General features: G+C 44.3%; 1 protein-coding gene and 3 non-coding genes across 13 annotated transcripts in view; 1 reads left to right on the forward strand and 3 right to left on the reverse strand.

Annotated features, from left to right (window-relative positions):
- Positions 1 to 5,388, reverse strand: part of MDM4 (MDM4 regulator of p53) — a 42,080-nt gene extending 36,692 nt beyond the window's left edge. For 8 of the 10 annotated variants that reach the window (XM_070397263.1, XM_070397266.1, XM_070397262.1 and 5 more), the window contains exon 1: positions 3,568 to 3,657. The gene's annotated coding sequence lies outside the window, so the exon portion shown is untranslated. Of the gene's footprint in view, positions 1 to 3,290; positions 3,390 to 3,567; positions 3,658 to 5,338 lie in introns of those variants that run through there. The other 2 variants (XM_070397260.1, XM_070397259.1) reach the window with 2 other exon arrangements.
- Positions 5,389 to 5,560: 172 nt separating this feature from the next.
- TRNAK-UUU (transfer RNA lysine (anticodon UUU)) lies at positions 5,561 to 5,633 on the forward strand. Its single transcript has one exon. It is a non-coding gene; the product is annotated as a tRNA-Lys (tRNA).
- Positions 5,634 to 5,931: 298 nt separating this feature from the next.
- Positions 5,932 to 6,004, reverse strand: TRNAK-UUU (transfer RNA lysine (anticodon UUU)). Its single transcript has one exon. It is a non-coding gene; the product is annotated as a tRNA-Lys (tRNA).
- A 2,805-nt stretch (positions 6,005 to 8,809) lies between these two features.
- On the reverse strand, positions 8,810 to 8,917 carry LOC138996548 (U6 spliceosomal RNA). Its single transcript, XR_011468826.1, has one exon. It is a non-coding gene; the product is annotated as a U6 spliceosomal RNA (small nuclear RNA).
- Positions 8,918 to 12,914: the final 3,997 nt, after the last annotated feature.

Genomic DNA, 12,914 nt, shown 5'->3' on the forward strand with positions numbered 1-12,914 from the left:
GAGGAATGAGAGGAGATGGGGATAGCTATGAGTGGACGGATTTTCAAATGGGAGAATCCTGGAAAAGTGGGAGGGAAAACACCATGAGCAATGGCACTGATCAAGGATGTATGTGAGAAAATGAAGTCAGCTGATGGACTTTGAATCCAAAGCAAGATCTTGTTCCTTTCCCACTTGGAACCTCTTTTGAGTGCAGCATGATTAGAAATTGTTACTCACGCCTTAAAAGAGAAAACTGGGGCTTAAGTCAAAAAACTTGCTCAAGTCAAAAGTTTATCCTTTTTCACTATACCAAGCTGCCAGTTACAGCTGATCCTTGAACACTGGTTTGAACTGCCTGGGTCCTCTTATACACGAAGTTTTTTCCAAGCCGAAACCGGTTTGGCTCAGTGGATAGAGCATCGGCCTGCGGACTCAAGAGTCCCAGGTTCGATTCCGGTCAAGGGCATGTACATTGGTTGCGGGCACATCCCCAGTAGGAGATGTGCAGGAGGCAGCTGATCAATGTTTCTCTCTCACCGATGTTTCTAACTCTCTATCTCTCTCCCTTCCTCTCTGTAAAAAATCAATAAAATATATTTAAAAAAAAAAAAAAGTTTTTTCCAATCAATCACTTTAAGTGTACTTCCTCTTCCTTATGATTTTCCTAGTAACATTTCTTTTCTCTAGCTTTATTGTAAGAATACAGTATAGAAAACATATAACGTACAAATTATGTTAAATGACTATTTGTTATCAGTAAGGCATCCAGTCAACATTACCTATTAGTAGTTAAGTTTTGGGGGAGTCAAAAGTTGTATCAGATTTTTCAGCTGGGGGAGGGTAGGCCTTAGCACTCTTCCTTTCTCCTCTTCTATGTTCTATTTTCTGTTCTCAAAAATTCCCACTCATTCTTCTATCTAGGTCAAAAGTCACTTCCTGGGTCAAGGCTTTTCTGACTCCCCAAGGGAGGCTGATGACACCAGAGCAAATCTATCAACGCTTACCACATTATATTCATGTTTTTATGTCTATCCCCTACTACACTGAAATCACAGAGCAAGAACAGTTCTATTCATCATGATGATGAAAAAATAGTGGTTTTTACCCTACACTTAGTTCAAAAGACTTTACAACTCACCTTTAAATCTCTACCTTTGTTAACCAATGTCACCCCAATAAATTCAATAAAAAAATTTTTTTTTAAATCTCTACCTTTGAAGACAACTGTGATTTTAAGACTAATAAAAATAAAAACTTCTTGTCCTGGTTAGTGTGCTCAATGGTTAGAGCATTGACCCCTGCACCGAAAGGTTGCGGGTTCGATTCCCAGTCAAGGGCACTTACCTCGGTTGCAGGCTCAATCCCCAGCCTGGGCCTGGGTCAGGGCATATGCAGGAAGCAACCAATCCATGTGTCTCTCACATCAGTGTTTCTCTCTCTCTCCCCCCACCTCCCTCTCTTCCACTCTCTCTAAATATCCTCCTGTGAGGATTAAAAAATAAAAAGTAATCCTTCCTTTCCCTTGCTCCATCCTTCTTCCTATAAAAATTTTCCATTTTGTACAACCCTTCGCGCTCCCTTCTAGTTGCTAGATGGGATGTTGCCCAATTCATGAGTTATTTTTTTAGTTTTTAAATATATTTTATTGATTTTTTACAGAGAGGAAGGAAGAGGGATAGAGAGTTAGAAACATCAATGAGAGAAACATCGATCAGCTGCCTCCTGCACACTCCCTACTGGGGATATGGGTGCAACCAAGGTACATGCCCTTGACCGGAATCGAACCTGGGACCCTCCAGTCCTCAGGCCGATGCTCTATCCACTGAGCCAAACCAGTTATTTAAAGCCAATTAACTCTTCAAATTTACTTGGTTGAATTTTGTTTTTTAACAAGTTAATAAAAACTTTTTTCTTACAAGGAAAAAACAAACTACTGACCTTTTAGTTCTTACTAAGTCTGTTACACATGTACAGAGATAGTGTACAAGAGTTTGCAAAACCAATAACATGCCAGGAAACAACCTAAAAATCCATCAACGGTGAACTGTTTCGAGAAACTGTTGTACAACCCTGTTTCACAATACTGGGAAATCTTTAAAAGAAAGTATTTCATGTATATTTTATGTAAAGCTGCCCCTGATATTGTTTGAAAAAACGTAAGGTGCAGAACAATACATACAAAATGATCACACAATTGTCTAAATCTGTGAATATGTGTAGAGAAGTCAGGAAGGCTGTAGTGTAACATCAGGCAGTTAACAGCTGCCAGCCTGAGGAGGAAACCGGTTAAGGATGACAGATTAACTTCACACACTTGTTTTCTGCGCATTTCTTTTTTTAAACTGGCACGCACTGTCACTTAAGGACTATAAAAAGCTGTGATCCTGCCCAGTGCAGTCGAGGGGGAAAGGGTGAGTGTGAGAGCAGGAAAAAGGCCTCTTTTTTCCTTGCTGTGGCCGCCCACAATTTATGAGAAGCACCTGGTAATTAATCCCAAGATGGTTAGTTCCCCTGATTCAAACAGCCCCTCAATTCAAACTGCAAGACAAGCTACTTTCAAGGTTACATTCCTGCATCCCCCTCCTCCCTGCTGTTTTTACAACTCAGGGTTAACTTGCACCCAGAAGTCTCTCATTAGCAGAAAGTTCCCCTCCTCCTCCCCGCTTCAAACAAGCCTCTTTTGAACTCTGTAACTTCGGTTCTAAGAATTTGTACAGGCATTGGAAAAATACTGATAAGACACTGCCAAGGACATCTGCCTGCTTTGTCTCCTGAAGAACTAACGAACTGCCACCCCCTCTTGTCTGCTCAATTTCAGCCCAAAAGTCCTCCTCCCTTCCTTATCACTGTTGCCCTTGTATTGATTAGCAATGCACCGGCCCTTTCCCTTCCTTCCCTTCCAGGAAAGTAAAATAAACTTCCTCTCTGCATGGAGCTCTCAGTGGTGAATTCTTTCACAGCCGGTGACCCCGCTCCCTCTGCCCCCCGCCAAAAAAAAACACAGAATGAGCAGCAGCATTTTCCTCCGGCGCCGCTTTAAAACAGCGGTTTTCAAACGTTAGGGTGCACAGGAATCACCGGGGATGGGGAGGGGGCTGTGCTGATTAAAACACATATTCCTGGGCCTCCTCTCCCAATACAGTTGGGAGGTCTGCATGCGGCCCTAAGGTGAGCATTCTGCAAGCAAACACCCAGGCCTGAGACGCGGGACCCGCAGCCCTGCAAACCGCTACCCTGAACTCCCGACGCACCTCGGATCCTCCTCCCGCCGCCCTCTCCCACCTCCGTGCTCCCAAGTGCCTCCGTACCCCCCAAATCCTGCGCCCAGCGGAACATCGTTAGGCTGTCACTGATGGCGGAGCCGCACCGTCCCTGCACCTCCGCTTTCGTCTTCCCCGGGTGCTCACCTCCCCACCCTCTCCCCGCCAGCCCCTTCCGCCCGGCGCCACCGTCCCAGGCCGCCCACGCCGCCCGCTCCTCCCGCCCGCTCTCCCCGCTCGGGGCCCGCGGAACCCGCCGCGCAGCCGCCGCTCCCCACTCCCCCCGCCCCGGCCTCCCGGCGCCGCCGGAACCCCGGAGCCACACCTGAGGGCCACCCGCGAGGCGCTCCCGCGCTAAGCCCAGAGGACGTCAGTCAAAGGTGCTCAGGCCTCGGCCGCAATTTGAAACCCGGGTGGCGACCAATGAGAGCGCAATTTCCGGTTTCCCACCCACCTCGCGCAGGAGCTTCCGGCGAGGCCTCGGGGAGACCATAGATGGTCCACTGGAGGGCTGGAGAGCTAGAGAGGACGAGTTCTCCCCACCATAGAGTAGACCCGCTTCCGGGGGACAGAGTGGCGAGGCCTAGACCGCGGGGAGCGTGAGAGCTCCGGAGCGAACATTTCGGGAAACCGCGAGGTCAGGTGCTATTTGCAGACGTGTCCTAGGAGGTCAGAAACCTGGGAGGGGAGAAGCCTAGGGGCACCCTTCCGCTTATCAGAAAAGTGCCTCTCCCTCCGCTCCCCAGGATGAGGAATCGGAAGACATGGTCTTAAATCTGAGAAGGGTCGGCTTTGATTTGTGTTGGATGTTGTGTAGACGATTGACATGGTGATGAATCACACTGTCCAATATAATAACCACCAGCTACATGTGGCCTGAAAGCTGCTAGTCCAAATGGAGACGTGCACATCACGATTGAAATACACATCAGATTGAAAGTCTTTGTAGGAAAAAATAATGCGAAATACCTCATTGATGAAGTTTTATGTTGGTTACACACCAAAATGATACTTTGGATATGCTGGGTTGAATGAAATATATTTAACTTCACCTGTTTCTTTTTTTTTTATGTGGCTACTAGAAAATGTTAAATTACACCTGTAGTTTGCGTTATAATTTGTATTAAATGACACTGGTGTGGAATGTAGGCTGGGGCCAGATTGGAGAGGATTTTGAATGCTGCTATGAAAAGTTCCACTTGTTATTCAATAAATACTAGGGAAGAATCAAAGGGTTTTGAGCGGGGGCGGGGGGGAGAAGGAGGTAGTCTAATATTATTAATTTGATGCCTCAGCATTCCATACACACCGCCCATTTTAGAACCCATTCTACCACTAGCTCTGGGTAGACGATTAGCTCTGGTGATGTGATTCTTACGGAGAACACTTAATAAGGTAGTCCTTGTTATTGTTTTTAATGTACACGAGGGAAATAAATCTAGGGGTAACGTTATTCCCTTTGCCCAGAATTAACCCGATATCGCCAGCTTTCTAAATTCTCTACATCTCCCTCCATTCCAGTCAATTAAGTTAAGCCTTATATACAGGATGGTGGCTATAGTTCATTTGTATCGCAGATGGAATTAAAGAACCGCTAACAAAAACCCTTGCTTGACCCACTCTGAGCCCCCCGGTGGGTAATTCTCAACGCCAGCCCTTTTGGGGAGGGCGGTGCTCAGGTGATGATGGCTGTGGACGAGACCAGCCTTCCGATGCCAAGATCAATAACATCTCCCCGTCGGGCACGTTCGGCTTTCCAGTCTCTCGGGCTTAAGAGGGCTTCTGACCCCAAGGTTTTCTTCGCGTAAAATTACTTACAATACAATCTCACTAACAGTGTCCTATCTCCCGCTTGATCTTACACAGCTCGACCCAACAGCTTCAGAACAGCGTATGTGTACTCTCTTCGGCTCATTGATTTTTTTTTCCTGTTATCGGGAAGGTTTGAGAACTGATATCCACCCTACTAGCAATAGTATAATCAATAGTATAATAGACCAGACATCACTGCGACGCTTCAAACCGGTAGTCTACCTCGCCGTTCTCTCAATCCTGGACCTATTAGAGAGGGTACAAATCGAAGAAGCCCGCCTTACCTAATGATGGTTATTGTGCACATAAATATCTCGCCGTTCTGAATGAGCTGGTAATGCTGGAGAAAGGCGCAGGATTTATTTAGGTCTTAAGTTTTTCTTTGGCGCATGAATCCCCAGCCTTCGCGTGTATAAAAGCGTCACCAAGCGGAGGCGGAAGGACCTGATTACACAAGAGTCCTGACTTTTTGTAAGGGTTTGCAAAAGCCTCAGCTCCACGTGAGGGCCCGGATAGCTCAGTCGGTAGAGCATCAGACTTTTAATCTGAGGGTCCAGGGTTCAAGTCCCTGTTCGGGCGCTATGACTTTTGGCTTTTTTTCCCCCCCACCTTTCTTGTTTTGAACGGGCGCATTTTACGTTAACTTGTGTCTTTGTTAGGTTGGTTTTTTTCTTTCTCGATTATTAGTAATCTGAAAAAACAAATTCCTTTTCGCTGCGACACTACTGCGCAAAACCTCCGCACTCACCAAGAAATGAAGTAATTTCGCATGGTCATTTTTCCCCTGAGAACATCTATCATAGTCTGAAATCAATGAAAAACAAAGCGAATTCCACTTAAAATATAAATATACTTCAGCATTGATATTAAAATGACACGCCCGAACAGGGACTTGAACCCTGGACCCTCAGATTAAAAGTCTGATGCTCTACCGACTGAGCTATCCGGGCGCTCTTAGGAAAGAGTTGCTCTTCTCTTTACTTGATATAATTCTAATAAAGTGCTTCTCCAAAAAGTTAAATTTAAGTGTTAATTAGTTAGAAAGTATCTTTTTGAGGAAAATTTTTTTTAACTCTCTTTTCTATTTTTCTACACTTAAGGCATGTGTTCTTCAAGCTCTTTCATATTTGATAAATTGTCAATATCTACTGGATTCTCTAAAACTCAATGGTACTAAATTACAGAAAAATGGGCAACCAAGCTGAACATCACTTTCCTGTGATTAAGATAGAACCTCTTAATTTTATTCTGCTGAACCAGATTACAGTATCTTTCCCTTTAATGAAAAATACATTTCCCTTTACTAGATGATATAGCTGTTAGATAACCATTCCTTAGCACAAACGAAGACACATTTGATTCAGGAGTAGAGGCACTAATATAGGAGAAGGGACTGTGGAAATGTGGACCTGAATTTACATTGAGAGAAAGGGGGCTTTAGAACTTTAATTCAAATTTTGATTAATTTTTGCCTTTCCCCCTTTTCCAGACAAGTCACAGTTTTCAAGTCAGACTCACAACATGAGTCCTTCTAAAGCAGTGTAAGTGTGCACCAGGGGAAGAAGCCATATACAGTACTGAGAATAATAATTTCCAGTTTAGCCCAGTTTTTCCTACAGTTTTATCAACCCTGACGCATAGGGTGTGGAACACAAGATTATGAAATTCCCAAGACTGATAAGGGAATTCATTTTTGTTTCTGGGAACTTGAGGCTTCTGAACACAATGAACAACAAAATAGCTCAGCCTCAGTTGGAGGAATTTCTTTCCTACAATTGTCTGATTCTTTTAGAATAAGGACCAACAAATTGTGTGATCCTGAATGGGCCTTCGTTTCCGCACTTACGAAATGAAGGCAATTGATTAGATGATCTGTAAGAAGCCTTCTAAATTTAACAATTTACCACTGTTACTCTCCCCACTGTGAATAAGATTAGAAGGGAAAGACTCAAAATGCAAAGGAAAGGGATGATTTACTTGAACAAGCATTTCTTGATCATCTATTATTGCTTAGGCTCCCGGCTAGCTCTAGAGTCGGAGATAAGTAACACAGATCCTACTCACAGTCTAGGAAAGAAGGCAGACATTTAAGCAAACAATTTTAATAAAGTTATAGATGCAGTAACAAGAATTCAAGTACAAGAGTGGCAGGAGATGAGAATGGACTGAAAGGCAGGGGTTATATAATGAGGGTGGAGGTCCCTGAATTTTTAGCAAAGTAAACACATGATCAGAGATGTGTACAAATGACATTGTAATGAGCCAGACAGATAATTATTTACTCATTCAGACATTTCCTAAGCACCCACTGTATTAGATAAGGAAAAACTTTTTGCTCTCTTTTTATGAGGAAGATGCATTATACCTAACTTCTTTAAAATTTAAATTGTTTTTTATTTTTCAATCACAGTTAACATACAATATTATATTAGTCTCAGGTGTACACTACCTAACTTTTTTTAAGGCAGATCGTTAAAGGAACCTTCACTTTTTTTCCTGTCCAATGGCTTTATTGTCCCATTCCGGACGGATAATAAAACAGCTGTTTAAAATCAAATAGACTGAATGAGATTAATCCATCAAGTTGCTTATTGAGCACCTACAATTTCCCCAGCAGTGAGCTAGGCACAGTGGGAGGGGAAATGGTAAGTCTGGAAGGAAAGTGGGGCGTGCAAGTTCTGTTTCAAGGAAGGGGGCGGGGTGGTGAATACATGAACCAGGCTGGAATGGAGGGAGGTAAAAGAGAGGCGCTAGATTGGAGACAGCTGACAGGAGAATAATTTTATCGAATGGGTAATAGTTCAATTTGAAAGTTCGGTTTGTTAACGTTGCAAAGTCCCATCTGAGGTCACATGAACCGAATCAGCTTTTTCTATGCTGCATTGCAAACCACACCAGGAGTGCTATTCTGCACCTTATTTAGCATGAAATCATAAGTGTTTCCCTCAAGCTTCACTTCACGTAGACTGTTGAATGTAATTCACCCAGTAGAGGTCAGTCTAAACTGACAGATTCTATATTTGAGGCCTCCCTCCCTCTCTTTCTCCCTCCCTTCCTTCTGTTGACAATATTACAGGTGCCCCCTTTAACCCTCTCCCCACCTTCCACCCAGCCCCTGCCCCACCCAGGCCTAAACCACATTATTATCTGTGTTCATGGCCTATACAGACACACATACATGTCTTTGTTTCATCTTTTTCAGTCCTCCCCACTCTCCTTCCCTCTGTCAGTCTTTCTATGTATCCATGCCTCTGGACCTATTTTGTTCATCAGTTTATTTTGTTCATTAGATTCCACATATAAGTGAGATTCTGTGATATTTTTCTTTCTCTGATTGGTTTATTTCACTTAGCATATTAAGCTCCAGGTCCATCCACGCTGGCGCAAAGGGTAAGAGATCCTTCTTTTTTACAGCCCCATAGTATTCCATTGTGCAAATGTACCACAGCTTTTTTTTTTTTATCCATTCATCTACTGATGGGCACTTGGCTGTTTCCAGGTCTTAGCTATTGTAAATCGTGCTGCTATGAACATAGGGGTGCATACATTCTTTCTGATTGGTGTTTGGGGATTCTAAGGATTTATTCCCAGAAGTGGGATCTCTGGGTCAAATGGCAGTTCCATTTTTAAGTTTTGAGGAAACTCCATACTCTTTTCCACAGTGGCTGCACCAGACTGCATTCCCACCAGCAGTGCACTAGGGTTCCCCTTTCTCCACATCCTCATTAGCACTTGTTTGTTGCTTGACTTATTTTTTAAATATGGAACGCTTCGAGAATTTGCACGTCATCTTTGCACAGGGGCCATGATAATCTTCTGTGTATCATTCCGATTTTTAGTATGTGTGCTGCTGAAGCGAGCACTGTTGATTTATTGATGGTAGCCATGCTGGCAGGTGTGAGGTGATACCTCATTGTAGGGGGTTCCCTTTTCGTTTTGTTGATGGTTTCTTTCTTTTTTTTTTTTTTTAAATATATTTTATTGATTTTGAGAAGGATAGAGAGTTAGAAACATCAATGAGAGAGAAACATTGATCAGTTGCCTCCTGCACACTCCCCACTGGGTATGTGCCCGCAACCAAGGTACATGCCCTTGACCGGAATTGAACCTGGGACCCGTGAGTCCCCAGGCTGGCACTCTATCCACTGAGCCAAACCGGTTAGGGCTGTTGATGGTTTCTTTTGCTGGGCAGAAGCCTTTTAGTTTGATGTAGTCCCATTTGTTTACTTTTTCCTTTGTCTCCCTTGCCCTGGGAGATGTATCTGCGAAAATACTCCTACATGAGATGTCTGAGATTTTATTGCCTATGTTTTCTTCTAAGATTTTTATGGTTTTTTTGACTTACATTTAAGTCTTTTATCCATTTTTAGTTTATTCTTGTGTATGGTGTAAGTTAGTGGGCTAGTTTTATTTATTTATTTATTTTTGCATGTACCTGCCCAATTTTCCCAACACTATGTATTGAAGAGACTGTCTTTACTCCATTGTATGCTCTTGCCTCCTTTGTTAAATATTAATTAACCATAATGGCATGGGTTGCAAGTTTGACCCCAGGTCGGGGTGTGTATGGGAACCAACCAGTCGATGTTTTCCTCTCTCTTCCTCTCTCTAAAATCAATACACTTATCCTCAGGTGAGGATTTAAAAAAAGAAAAAGAAAAACTCAGATACTGGCATCAGCCCTCAAAAATACTGGGTCACTGAAAAGATACAGGGGAGAAAGCAGAGGGACTGATGTCAATGAAACTGAAGAAATCAACCTAACCAAATATTTACAGAGCACCCTAACCTCATCTCCAATATCCATTCATCTTTCTTTTTTTTTAGAATATATTTTTATTGATTTCAGAGAGGAAGGGAGAGGGAGAGAGAGATAGAAACATCAATGATGAGAGAGAATCATTGATCAGCTGCCTCCTGCACACCCCCCACTAGGGATTGAGCCTGAAACCTGGGCATGTGCCCTTGACCAGAATCAAACCCAGGACCCCTTCAGTCCACAGGCCAATGCTCTACCCACTGAGCTAAACTGGCTAGGGCTCCATTCATCTTTCAAAGACACTTAAATCTTTTTGAAGAAAGTCTACTGAAGCATTTTAAAGTGAAAATGGTACAAACATTGCCTTTTTCAAATGTAGCTCAAATTTGTTTTACAGATTAGCCCTAGCCTACAGCAGAGCCCTGAGAGAACATAACATAAGTAAATAGATTCAATCACCTTCCCCTCCCTCTCATTTCAACCACTTGCTCCCTGATAATAACCCACTTCTTGTTATTACCCCCAGAGTCATAAATGCTCAAGTGCCCCATTGTCTAGCCAGGTCATTCTCGGGTGTAGAATGTTAAACCTTCATTCATTCACTCATTCACCTAGTCCTTATTGAGCACCAACTTTGCATCAGTCGATGAAGTAGGCCTAGCAATGAAAAGGTAAACCCAACAGAGATGTCCTAGTCCTAAAGGAGCTTATAGACCAGTTACCTCCCTCTTCCATGCCCTCTGCAATTCGGAAAAATGCAAACAATTACAACGCTATGATTAGTGCTACAATCCAGGCAGCTACCGGGGGTGGGTAGGCATCCTTAGAAGACAATCTGGGGAAGCTTCCTGGAAAACTAGTTGCAGGGTGTATTAGTTCGCTATTGCTGCTGTAACAAATAACTGAAAATTTAGTGGGTGAAAACAACACAACGTATCTTACAGCTTCAGAAGCCCAACACGGGCCCCCCTGGGCTAAAATCAAGATGCCAGCAGACTGTGATCCTTTCTGAAGGCTCATGGGGAGAATGTCTCCTTGCCTTTTCCAGTTTCTACAAATAGCTCACTTTCCTTGGCTCAGGACTTCCATTGTCCAACTTTAAAGCCAGTAATGCTGTATCTCTCTTACCATTCTTCCATCATCACATCTCCCTCCGCCCCCCTTTTTAATCCTCACCCGAAGATATTTTTCCATTGATTTTTTTTTAAGAATTACAAAGGGTATTACATATGTGTCCTTTTTTTCCCCCCGCCCTTGACAATACCCCGGCTTCCCCTACCCCCCAGTGTCTTATGTCCATTGGTTATGCTCATATGCATGCATACAAGTCCTTCGGTTGATCTCTTACCCCCCTCCCTTCCATTGATTTTTATAGAGAGTGGAAGAGAGAGGGAAAGACAGAGAAACATCAATCTGAGAGAAACATCGATTGGTTGCCCCCTGCACACCCCCTGCCAACCAGGGCCCGGGTCAGGGCGGAGCCTGAAACTCAGGTACATGCCCTTGACTGGAATAAAACCAGAACCTTTCAGTCTGTGGCCAATACTCTATCCACTGAGCCAAACTGATTAGGGCATCTCCTCTTTTTTTAATTTTCACCAAAGGATATGTTTTTGTTGATTGATTTTTTTAAAAATAGGGAGAGAGAGAGAAAGAGAAACGTCAACCGGGTGCTTCTTGCACACATTCCGACTGAGAATTGAACCCACAACCTAGGTATGTGCCCTGACAGGTAATCAAACCTGCAACCCTTTGGTGCACAGGAAGACACTCCAACCAACTGAGCCACCCAGCCAGGGCATCACACCTCCCTTTGACTTCAACTGGCAAAGGTACTAGGATTCTGCGTTTAAGGACCCACGTGATTAGATTGGGCTCACCTGGGTAATCCTGGCTAATCTTCCCTCTGAATGTCCTTATCTTAATCACATCTGCACAATCCTTTCACTGCCTAAGATAGCAGCTGTTAGGTCGGAGGGAGCCCGGGATCGGATACATGCGGACATGGGATGAGACAATGGACTTCCTCTGGAATTTCTCACAGATCTGGAATCTCTCACGGGTCAGCGTGCCAGACACAGATACCTGCTTCTCCTTGAAGTTCACAGAGATCCCCGCACAAGATACTGACCCATTCCTGAATGTGCCGCCCACCCCCTGCGGCCGAGACTCCCTCAGTTGAATGTGTGATGATCCCTGCTGCGGGCACTTCCTCAGTTCAGGCCCCCGCCCTCACCAAACACCTGAATAAAGAGATGTCCCTCCCTCCCTGAAGTCGCGAAATTCACTGGCCCCACCTTTTGGGCCGGTGGGTCTCGCCCGAGAACGCAAATAAACTTCTCCTTTTTCTTTCTGATTCTCTCGATTCTCTTTGCTTTCCTCGCCGCCGCTTTCCTGGGTCACCTAACAGCAGCCACAGGTTCCAGGGAGTGGGAAGCAGACATTTCCTCCTCTGGGAGGCCATCCTTCTGCCTGCCATGTAGAAACACAGCCACGCAGGGTGATAGCGGTGGCAATTGGCGGTGGGAGGCCCTTTCCAGGCTGTGGGAAAAGTCTGTAGAAGGCCCCTTGGTGAGAATAGCGTATATTCCTGGAACTGCAGGGAGTTCAGTAAGATCAAAGCATGAAGTTTGCATTGGGATGCAGGAGAGAGCTACTTACTCACCCACATGTATGGACTGCCTACTACATGGCAGGTGCTGTTCTGAGGACGGAAGGACAAACAAGAAGAAGGCTCTGTCCTCTGAGTCCAGAGTGAGAAGCAAGGGGCAGATTGTGAGAGGCCTTGTTGCCTTTCTTAAGAAGTTTGCTAAGAGCTCTATGGAGCCTCCCATTTGACAAATTTTACTGAGCACGTGCTATGTGCCAGGCACTGTGCGAGGCTCTAGAAAAGTTTAAAGAAGTTTAAAAACCAAAGTAAAAATTCCCTGCATTTATGGAGCTATATGTTAGCAGGTTTTCAGCAAGGAAGCAGGTGTTTGCTTTAGAAACATCACTCTGGCTGGGGTGTTGGAAAGAAGGCTGGAGGGAGCAACACTTGTGGTGGCCCCCCGGCTTCTAACTCCCCCTTTGACATTAACAGCTTTTCCTCAGCTTCATGT

Source organism: Myotis yumanensis, unplaced genomic scaffold, assembly GCF_028538775.1.
Source record: "Myotis yumanensis isolate MYYU_CA2020_CCGP unplaced genomic scaffold, mMyoYum1.0.hap1 SCAF_17, whole genome shotgun sequence".
NCBI lineage: Eukaryota > Metazoa > Chordata > Mammalia > Chiroptera > Vespertilionidae > Myotis > Myotis yumanensis.